Here is an 11,511-nt window from a genome sequence, read left to right on the forward strand (position 1 = left end):
CGACAATGCTGGAATAATTTGAAATAAATTGTTGATAGTAATTAGCAAAACCTAAAAACGCTGAACAGCCTTGAGGGTAGATGGAAGTGACCAGTTTAGGATGGCCTGAACCTTCTCCGTGTTCATTTGGAGAACTGATCCGGAAATAATTAAACCCAAGAAGGGCATGGAAGGAGCTTCGAAGGAACATTTTTCTAATTTGCAGTACAGATGATTTCTGTGAAGTCTGGTAAGTACTTCAGTCACATGTTTCCTATGAGTTTCTAGGGTCTTGGGAAAAAATAAGAATATCGTCCAGATACACAACGATATAGGAATAGAGAAGATCTCGAAAAATTTAATTGATAAAACTTTGAAACACTGCTGGGGCATTACAAAGGACAAAGGGCATCACTAAATACTCATAATGGCCATTGAGGGTATTGAAGGCTGTTTTCCACTCATCTCCAGATCGAATGCGAATAAGGTTATATGCTCCCCTGAGATCTAACTTAGTGAAGATTTTAATTCTTGATCCGGTCGAATAATTCTGTAATGAGTGGGATGGGGTAGCGATTCTTGATGGTCACTAAATTAATTCCGCGATAGTCTATGCAAGGACGTAGAGAACCGTCTTTCTTTTTCACAAAAAAGAAGCCGGCCCAAGCAGGGGAAACTGAAGATCTAATAAAACCCTCTCTGAATTTTCTCCTTGACGTGGATAGACATGGCTTCGGTCTTGGGTTGAAAGAGAGGGTAAACTCAAACTCTAGGTGGCATCTTCTCTGGCATTAACTCTATGGGACAATCTCATGGACGATGAGGTGGAAGAATCTCAGCATGAGCTTTCTCGAAAACATTAGCAAAGGTTTGATATTGAGGAGGCAGAGTTGATGAATCGGAGATTACTGTAATGTCAGAGGAATGGAGTGGTCTCACTTTCGTTAGACATTCGGAGGCACAACGAGAACCCCAGGCCAAGATCTCTGAAGTATTCCAGTCTAGTTGTGGAGAGTGGAACTGGAGCCAGGGAAGGCCTTGAATGATTAGAGAGGTAGTACAAGGTAACACTAAAAAAGAGATGTGTTCTGAATGTAATGCTCCAACACAAAGGGTGAGATCCATCAATGGCTGTGATGACAATTGAATATTCTAAGGAGATCGTGGGAATAGACCATTGAGTAACTAAACTCTGTGAAATAAAATTCCCGGCAGTACAAGAGTCTATTAGAGTTTGGGTATAATATTTCAAAGAGTCATACTGTAGAGAAACAGGAATAGTGCAAACAGTAGAAGAGGAGGTTTTGCTGAGCCCCAATCTGACCTCCCCAGAGCAGATCAGGGTTTGGCATTTTCTGGCCTCTTATGACAAGAATTTAGAAAGTGACCAGACTCACCACAGTAGATACATAGTCTGTCTCGGTGTCTTCTGTCACGTTCCTCAGAAGTCAAACGGGATCTCCCAATTTGCATAGGTTCATTAACAATAGAAGGGTGCGGCACAGAATTTGGAACTGGTCTATGGGTCAGGCGTCGGGACACCTCCTCCACCAATCTCTCTCTAAAGCGTAGGTCTACCTTGTTACACAGAGATATAATGGCATCCAAGGTGGTAGGGAGCTCATGGGATGCCAATACATCTTTAATGTGATCTGATAACCCCTGCCAGAAGGCAGCCACCAATGCTTCATTGTTCCAGGACAGTTCAGAAGATCGTGTGCGAAACTCAATGACGTATTGGGCTACAGAATGGTTCCCTCGGTGTAGCCTGAGGATACCCGCAGAAGCAGAAGAGAGTTGACCAGGTTCATCAAAAATCCGACGAAAAGTCAGCAGGAAGGATGCGTAGTTACTGAGAAGAGGGTCATCCCTCTCCCAGAGTGGGGAAGCCCAGGCTAAAGCTTGGCCAGTCAATAAAGAAACCACATATGCGACTTTAGTCCTGTCAGTAGGGAAATTTTGATGTTGAAGTTCAAACTGAATTGAACACTGATTAAGGAAGCTACGACAAAATTTTGGATCCCCATCAAATTTAGCTGCAGTGGGTAATCTGAGCGTTGAGGAAGTTGCAGAAGAGGCCTGATGCCCAAGAAGTTGCTCAGGAGGAGAAACGGAAACCACTGGCTGAGTTGCTTGAAGTGTATCAAGGCGACCAGCAAGAGCCTGGAAGCACTGCAGAAGCTGGCGCTGTGTATTATCTTGCTGTTCAACCCGTGCTAAGAGGTGCTGTAGCACATCATTCGCAGAATGCTCCACCGGGGGATCAGACATGTGGCCTGTTCTTACTGTCATGGTTCTGAATATATTTTAGTGGATCCCTTGTCTCTGCCAAGATAGAACTCACTCAGGAGTGCGGAGCCTAACGGGTAAGAGGTTTTCGCCAGTGACCCCCACAAGAGGGTATGGGTTTCGCTGCTCCTATCCCGCAGGTCGCGGTCTCCTGAATGAGTGACGGCAGTGTAGATAGTGGAGCTTAAAACACAATGGGTTGATACAAATGGTCAGAGAGAATCTGGATGCACGAGCTAATAGTCTTTGGCTCAGTGGTAACACAAGTAGTAGTAATGCTGAAATATGATAGCAGGGGTACAGATGACACATCTTGACAATTGCAGGTAGATACTAATGCAGAACAGTTGAATGAAAGGAATAACGGTATAGGACTGGCTGATTAGTAGAAAGTAACTCAGGGCAACAGCAGACAATCACTAACACGGCAACAGTTCAGATAGGAGTCATAATGAGATACAACTCGCTAATCCACAATTGGTATCTCATGGAAACTGCAAGGAATACTAATAGGACAACAGTTTAATAATGGTAATAACGGAAATAGAACTAGCTTGTCCGAGAATGGTAACTCAAAGCATAGTAGGTGAATCACTTATACAGCGGTAGTTCAGACAAAGTTGGTGATGAAGTAGAACTTAGCTGATCTGTAAATATTAACTCAGAACATAGCGATAGAATCACTGACATAGCGGCAGTTCAAACAAAAGCAGTAATTGCATAGATCTTAGCTGATCCGTAGGTGATGATTCAGAGCAACAGGTGAGTTACTGGTACAGGGACAGTTCAATATATATATATGTAACAAAGAAATAGAACTTAGCTGATCCATGAATGGTGATTCAGAATAGCAGATGAGTTACTGGCATAGCGGTAGTTCAAATGTAGAAAGAGCAGAGATGTTGAACTAGCTGATCCGTAGATGGTGATTCCAAGCAGCGGTGATGAGTACAGGTGCAACAAGCAGTTCATTAGCAACCGTTCAATATGTGGAAGTAAAGGAGGAATAGAACTTAGCTGATCGGTGCATGGTGGTTCAAAGCAACGAGTCCGTTGTTAGTACAGCGGCAATCCCAATGAAGAGGTAATGGTGGTATCGAGCTAGCTGAACGGGAGATGGTGATTCCGAGCAGCAGCGATGAATACAGGTGCAACAGGTAGTTCACAAACGGCAGTAGCAGCGAGGAGTATAACTGATTCCAGACGTGCAAGCAGACAACAGGTGAGTCAGACCAAAGGAAGCCAAATCCTACTGAGAGTAACTCGAAGAACAGGCAAAGGGGAGGAAACCATGGGAGGTTTAAATAGTGCTCCAAAATGCTTAGAGCCAATGGGAACAGGTAGAAGGTCATAAGCGAAGGTAACAGGTAGCACATGCGCAGAACCAAATACAAATGATGAATGAAGTTAGTAGCTTTGATCACTTCTTACAAAAGGAAGGTAACAGCGCCGTTACCTGTCTATGGGACCGGTGTGGACATGTAGATCTGCTCTGCTCTACTAGAGAGGATACTGCAGGTTATATCCAATTCATACGGCGAATATAAAATGACAAATGAATACACAGAATTTTTTTAAAAAATTATAAAGTTAATATTCCGTGTTAATAAGATAGTCGTTAATGACAAAATAAAACATAAAATAAAACAGTACTTTAAATAAATTTATACAGTTGCTCCTGATTGCAAATACACGTCCTAGCATACATGCTCAGCTGTCATCTCTAGTAATCGACAGACTAGACCTGTGGCTGGAGCAAGATTTAGGGCTTAAATACAAGGATCTTTGAGATGCCCAGCGCTTGACTTGGATGCTGCTGCGTGCGCTTGAGATTGGCACGGCTTTAACGTGCTTTGACTTTTGACTACAGACAGACGCCCTTTCCCCGCAACATTCCCGCCCTGAAATCGAAGGCTGTAGTGAGTGTACTTTACGCTTGAAGATGAATTGGAGGTTGCTGGATTCACGGGTGTATGGTGCGGTTCTGGACATGCTCAGAGTACTTGTGCGCACAAAATCACTGTTTATGTCCCTTAATGAATCAGTCCCATAATGTCTATAAACAATTATCAAACAGTGAGTAAACTAACAGGTTCCTTATTGTTGTGTTGATTTTGTTCTGAAATTAGAAGTACGGTGTATAAATGCTGAGCCCCTCTGTTAGTCTCTACATCAGTTGCCTGTTTTTCAACGCATCCAATATAAACTCTTCTACTAACATACAAGACCATCAACAATATTGCACCGACATCTCCTCACTTATCTCAAAATATCTCCAAACTCGACACCTCCGTTCTGCACAAGATCTGCGTCTCTCTTCCACTATCATCACTTCCTCACATTCCCGGTTACAGGACTTTTTTGGGGCTGCGCCCACCTTATGGAATTCACTCCCTCGCATCACAAGACTTTTCTCTAGCCTTCAAACCATCAAGCGTTCTCTGAAAACCCACCTCTTCAGGCAAGCTTATAATATTCCTCTACCACCCTCTTAATCTTCCTAGGTTACCCTATTACCATCCTCTACACAGCTAACACAAGTCAACAATCCTCTGATCAACATAGTTGTGTGACGCATACAGCCCACTAAATACTTTGTAAATTTTGCATTGTAGCTGGACAAATATCGAATATGATGTAGCACTTACCCTTGTGTATCAAACCATTGTCTGGCCCTCTTACCTCTCTGTATGTATGTATTACCCAGTATTGTTTTATTACTGTTTGTTCCCAATTGTAAAGCGCTACGGAATCTGCTGGCGCTATATAAATAAATTATGATGAATGATGATGAAATGGATGTCACAAACCCACACTCACATTAGCCTCCACGACATGTGCTGCAAAGACTTAATCAGAACGAAACCACTTAGTTTGCCTCAAAGTGATTGATACCCTAAGATGCTATTTCACGCTTGCTATCTTTGTCCAAAAACTGCCACCTCCAAGAGTTATTTTCAAAGCTAGTACTCTGTGGAAGCTCTCAGGTTCTCTCTATACTTATATCCCACTACAATAAGACTTTAAATTAACCAGAGTTATTCTTAGCCAAACAATCCACTGTACTTTATTTATACAGTGTTTTAAATTACCGAGCTTAACTAGCACACAAATTCATCAAGAACATAAAGACAAAACGTAATTAAATTTAATTTAATATGATAAAGTAGGCACAATGCTCAAGGTATGCAAAAAAGGTATATTCATAATGTAACATATTGTATTAAAATGCAAACAAGTTTCTTAAAACATAAAGGAAAAAAACAGAAACAGAAACCTCAGGTTCTTTAGCTGTACTTGGGAAAAATTGGAAAAATGCACCAATCTTTAATATTAAATTGACGCTCAAAGAAATGACAGTGGATAATAGTTTTTTCCAAGGTCTTTTAAACTGATTTTCCTCCTCCCATTATTCTCCTTGTGAGGTCACCAAATCAGGTTGGTGACTATGGCAATAGCACTCTTTTTTGGCTTATGAATACACCTCCTCACTCAGGTATATCAAGTTAAAGACAGGTAATACTAAAAAATATTGATTATGCCCAGGTACACCAAAAATATCTACGAAAATAGACAAAAAGTTTCACATAAAAAGGGCACTCTAGGGACATATTGCTTAGTAACATAATTGTTAGTTCATACCAAGCTCATGTTCCTTTTTCAGGCTACATCATATGCATAGTAATGGTGATTTTAGTAGTCATACTTGCTAATCATACTTGCCAACTCTCCCTGAATGTCAGGGAGACTCCCTGAAATAGGGGTGATCTCCCTCACTCCCTGAAGAGTCTGGCATTCTCCCTGATCCTGAACCTGTTCAAAACGTGGTTGGCTTCGCCATCTGTGGCATAATGACACTGTTCAGAAATTGTGTCCTATTTCCATGTATTGATGCCTATGGAGGTGGCCATTTTCATGGAGACCAAGATTTAATCAAAGATTGACAACATGACTTCAGTAATGGAGACAGAAATGTAAAAGACACTTCAGTCTCTAGAGATTCATTAGCTGCTTTTCTTTAATGCATTTCTGGGAGACCTCTCGGGAGAGCAGGGCAACCTCCCAGTTCTCGTACCCGCAATAGATCAGGAGCGGGGCTTAATGACGTGTCACCTTAGCCCCGCCCCCTGCTGTAATTGCCCAAAATTGTGGCAATCATTTAGGGGGTGGTGCCAAAATGATGCGATTCGTCAAGCCCCACCCCCGCACTCCCTCCTCCCCCGGGATCTCCCTGAAGCCAACGAGAAAAAGTTGGCAAGTATGCATTAAATGTGTTCACCCTCCTCCCAAAAATCTAATAACACCTGTGATTTATTAAAACTGACCAATTGAAAACCAAACTTAAACTTGCAAGGGTGCTGCATCAAAGCAATCATTGGCAGCCAATCAATAACTTCTACAAAAACCACACCTTCTGGTTGTCATGCCAACCAGATCATCCCGTCTGAATCTAACATCCAAAAGACGCTACACTGAAGAAACATTTTAATAGAAACATGTTTAGCATTACTGTTAAATTTTGTTATAATTCTCACACCTATTCGAAGTAGAAAGATGCTAATCTGAGAGTAAAGTAGCACTTGTTACAAAAATAGTAAGGAGGACTGTGTATAGTTTTAAAAATGAACTAAGAAGTGGACACTATGCTAACTAATAACAATGAGAAGAGAGTTTATGAAATGCTTTTAAAATGCAGTACTGGAGATAGAATTGGTCTCTTCTCCCCATGGATTTTCCAATTTACCTGTCAACAGCCTCATAACGTCTAAAGGGAGATTTAGAGTGAAAACAGAACAGAAGCAGAATGAGAAAGACATATGTATGTCATCATAAAATGCTTTGTATGGTTGCACTGGAATGTGGAGAAAAAAGGAAAATGCAAAACAGGGACATGAAGAATTAAGGAAAGAAAGAAAGGTACAAGTAGAATCGCTATGAATTGTAACAAATGAATAAATGGTGCAGTGTGTCCCATCCTAAAATCCATATCCGGCCCCAGCGCTTTACTCACTGTACTAGTTTCCATTAAAGTGGATGGGCGGCGAGTATGATGTCCACTGCTAGAGTGGAAACCAGGTTAGAGAGGTTGGGCAAGCTCACCCTATAATAGGGAAGCCAGCAATGCCAAAAAGCAGCATGCCCCCACTTCCACAGACCACCATCCCTGCACTGAAAAGCACTGTGGCTCTTCACTGCCTCTCTGCCCAGTGGAGGAAGGGGTAATGATAAGGATTAGGACCCCTATAATGGCAATGTTGTTAGTTTAGTGGACAATAGTAAGGTCCATTGTACTACAGTAGTGGAATCAAGTAAATAATCACAAACACAAGGATTAAATAAAATTGTCTTGAAATAAAAGACTCCCCATAATTCCCTTGTTTGAAACTTTACTAATAATAAAAAATAATTCTCCTCGTAGTCCAATAGGAAGTCTTCTTCGTTTAGCACTGGGGTCATGAATTCGATTCCCGACCATGGTCTTATCTGTCTGGAGTTTGTACTCTGCACCCATAACTCCCCACTACAAGGAAAACTAAACAGACTTTGGTCAATGGATAACAGATTATGAAGAAATGGATAAACATCTCTAGGCACTGCCAAATAATCCACAGTATAACCAAGTCCATTGTGAAATGGAAACTTATTCCCAAAAGTCCAATTCTTGAAAAGTTCTTGTTTTTCAATCCACAAATAATGGCTATACTTCCGTTGTAATGTCAATGTAGAGGTTGTCCTGGGATACTCGCATTCATAAAATGGATATATGTGAAAAATAGAAAAAGATAGTGCAATAGTGTATTACCTTCAATACCACTTTTATTTAATAAACAGCAAAATTACTGCACATAAAAACATATATTGATATGACTCTCCAATGCCAGGTAATGGCCGCCTACCAGATTTGGCGCATGGTGAAGGCTTGTAATAAAGTTCTTTTCCACAGAGGGTCCACTTGCTGTGACGAGAACTTTTAAGAGCAAGGCAGTCAGTCCCAGACTGGAGGTTAGATATACAACGTGTTTCGACATTACACAGGTCTTTATCAAGGACTTTATCAAAAATTGGACTTTTGGGAATAAGTTTTCATTTCAAATATGGACTTGATTATACTGTGGTTTATTTGGGAGTGCTTAGAGAAGTTTATTTCTTGCTATTTTCATATATTAGTGGTTTGTAGGTGACATTCCAGATACTTTTCTTAGGCAGCCACCTTTAGGGGCGCTCCAGGTTGTACGCTTATTTCTTGTAGATTATGAAGGTCTGAGTTGTTGCAATGTAAGATCGATGAGTAAACATCGTCACTTACTCAACATTAGGATAATATATAAGTGAGGTGTGATATGAAGATTGGCAGAACACGCGTTTTACTTTCATCAGATCTGCATTGGAAAGTCAGGGTAAGACTGTAATTGTAATATACCATGCTTCAAATGATAAAGTTTAAATTGTGGGGGGTTTAATTGTCATTTAATACCAAATTTTCCTTGAATTATCAATATTGTAGTTTAAAACATTGCTGAGTATATAACGCACACTATCATTAGCAGCAAATTATGCAATCAGTATAGTATAATTGTGTACCAATGATGTACATGATTATAATTCTTTCGTTTTCAGCTGGAATACTTTAGTAGTAATAAATGTATGTTTTAGAATATTCATTATGACTCCATTCCCTGGCTCTGTGTAATAGAACGGTTTGTTATAAACTAGCTGTGAGCATGTGAATACCGTCTGTTTAAAACAAACCTTTATTATAGTTCCAAAGAAAATATGAAGTAGTCGCCTTTAATATATTCAAACAGTCAAAATGTATGCGTACCAGAAAGAGGAATATGATAGACTCTTCAGCAACTGATTATGTTGAATAGATGATCCTTCTGGATATCAGAGTCCTCTCGTGGACATCAGGAGAAACAGAAAAAAAATCACCAAATAGTGTAATATCTTCAAATATGTGGAACCCTCCACCATATACCACTCCAATACAAATGTGCGTACCAGAAGAAGAAAATATATAAGCTTATCTGTCATTTTGGTGTGTCCTCGTCCAGATATGTCTTTGTATAAGTGAACCAAAAAGTCTCAGGTTCACTTATTGTGTTTTGTGTCCTGACACGAAACACAAGGGAAAGATGGCTCTGCCCAAATGAGTTTACAATCTAAGAGGTGTGGGGAACAATCGATACCTAAGGTAGTGATATAACAATTGTAGCTGCCCCCAAACACCTCTGTGCTTGTACAGCACTAGAAAAAACGCTTCTTCTACTACTGCTAATCAAAGAGATATTTTGGAGTGTGTGGGGAAACAGTACATATTAGCAGTTATTACTAAATAAAAATATACTGTATGTTTAAAATTATAAGTACTTTAGACTCTCCCCTACAATCTCCCTGATTACAGCCATATGGGATAACCCCAGCTTCCCGTTCAGATACATCTGGGTTCTCTAGACGTTGGTCCAGCATTGGTATAATGTGTCTAGCTCACCTTACTGATAATAGTCACTTTGCTCCATTGGAAGTTATCCAACAACTAGGATGGGAAACAGCCCTTAGTCCGGGTCAAAGTCAGTCGCTAGTGACCTTATGGCCCTATGGCTTTTTAGGGAAGATAGAAGTGCCCTTCTCATGCCTAACACCCCCTTGAGTGGTCCTTTCTCACATCTTTTTTCCCAATTTAGCTAAATCCATTGCTTTTAGAGAACAGGTTCTTTATACCCTGGTTCCTCTATTCATCAGCACCCACTAACTATCCGTGAACTTCTGCACCCCCTTTTTTCCCCACCCTTTCCCCCTTTACCCCCTATTGTGCTTGTCTATAATTTGAAAACTGGACCCATGTTCTTTTATTATAGTATCATTACACTAATTGTAACTGTTACATGTGTACATAATTACTGTAATATCAACCGGAAGACCTTGAGACAAGCTGATGTCAAAGGTACCAGACAAATATTTACACAATAAGAAGCCCTTATGTACAGGGGCAAATACAGAATTTCTAGAGGGGGGTTTCCATACGATGCTGCCAGAGTGGGCATGACCAGCATGTAAGGGGCTGTCTATATACACGGGCAATGCTGTGTGCACCTAATAATAGTTCACACAGCATTGCTGTGTGTATAGCCATAACCTTTCACAAGCAGAGCAATGTGGATTGGGACATACCTTCCAACTGTCCCTGCAGTCGGGACAGTCAACCAAATTTGGGACTGCCCTACCAGAAACAGGGCAGATGGCAGACTGCCCTGCTCTCTCTTACTGGTTCTTGCAAATTGTACTACTTGCTGCTGCTGCTGGCGGCTTAATCTCCGTTGCTGCTTGTCAGGATCCTGTTGGCGCACTGATGAAAATGATAAGTACATGATATACGGGAAGCCTAGCAATGAGTGAACACTCTAGGCCTCCCTCCCCTTAACCAGCCCCGTCATTAAATTAATAGCATTCATATTTAATAAACCTATCCCCTCCCCAAAACATGCCTGATATTAAAAATTAGTTCACACATTCCCAAATTCCAACTCCTACTCACATTCAGCCTGACATTCAATTAATACCCCCAAATCACCCCAGCATTAGATTAGTAGCCCCATCGGCCTACCTTAAATGAACAGGTACCACCATGACGCCACTATTAAATAGCCACCACCCCGGCAAAAAATGAATAGCTCCCACCCACTATTAAACGATTAGATGGGATTTGTATTCATTAATTACAGATGAAATGTTAACACCTGACCAGGAGTTCAGAATCATTTATAGGACATACCCAGCATATTACTTTCATACTCAGCACCTTATGGCCCAATGTAAATCTGTAAAATATTATCACATCTCAGGCTCACATCAGGCTCCACATAGACTCCATACTATAACATAGCCATTGGGAAACCTTTATTACATCGTACAACTGAATGGATTGCAATCACATGTGATTACTGCAGGGTGTATGTGTACTATCATTAAGGAACCATTAGGAGAAATTGATTCACAGAAAGCTCATAAAATATTTAGACAACACGTAAAAGAACAGTGATCTCTAACAACAGAAGCCCCTCACTTCCCCCATACTTACCTACTTCCACCCACACTGTCGGGCTCTTCAGTATTCCTACACATGGGGTGGTTGTGCCCCACATATGACATGCTGTCCAGGGCCTGATTAAGGCTTCAGACCGCCCTAGGCTAATAAGCACCCGTCGAATTCCACACCAGATTCATAAGCGGTAGGTATAAACA

Source organism: Mixophyes fleayi, chromosome 9 (assembly GCF_038048845.1).
Source record: "Mixophyes fleayi isolate aMixFle1 chromosome 9, aMixFle1.hap1, whole genome shotgun sequence".
NCBI classification, from domain to species: Eukaryota; Metazoa; Chordata; class Amphibia; order Anura; family Limnodynastidae; genus Mixophyes; species Mixophyes fleayi.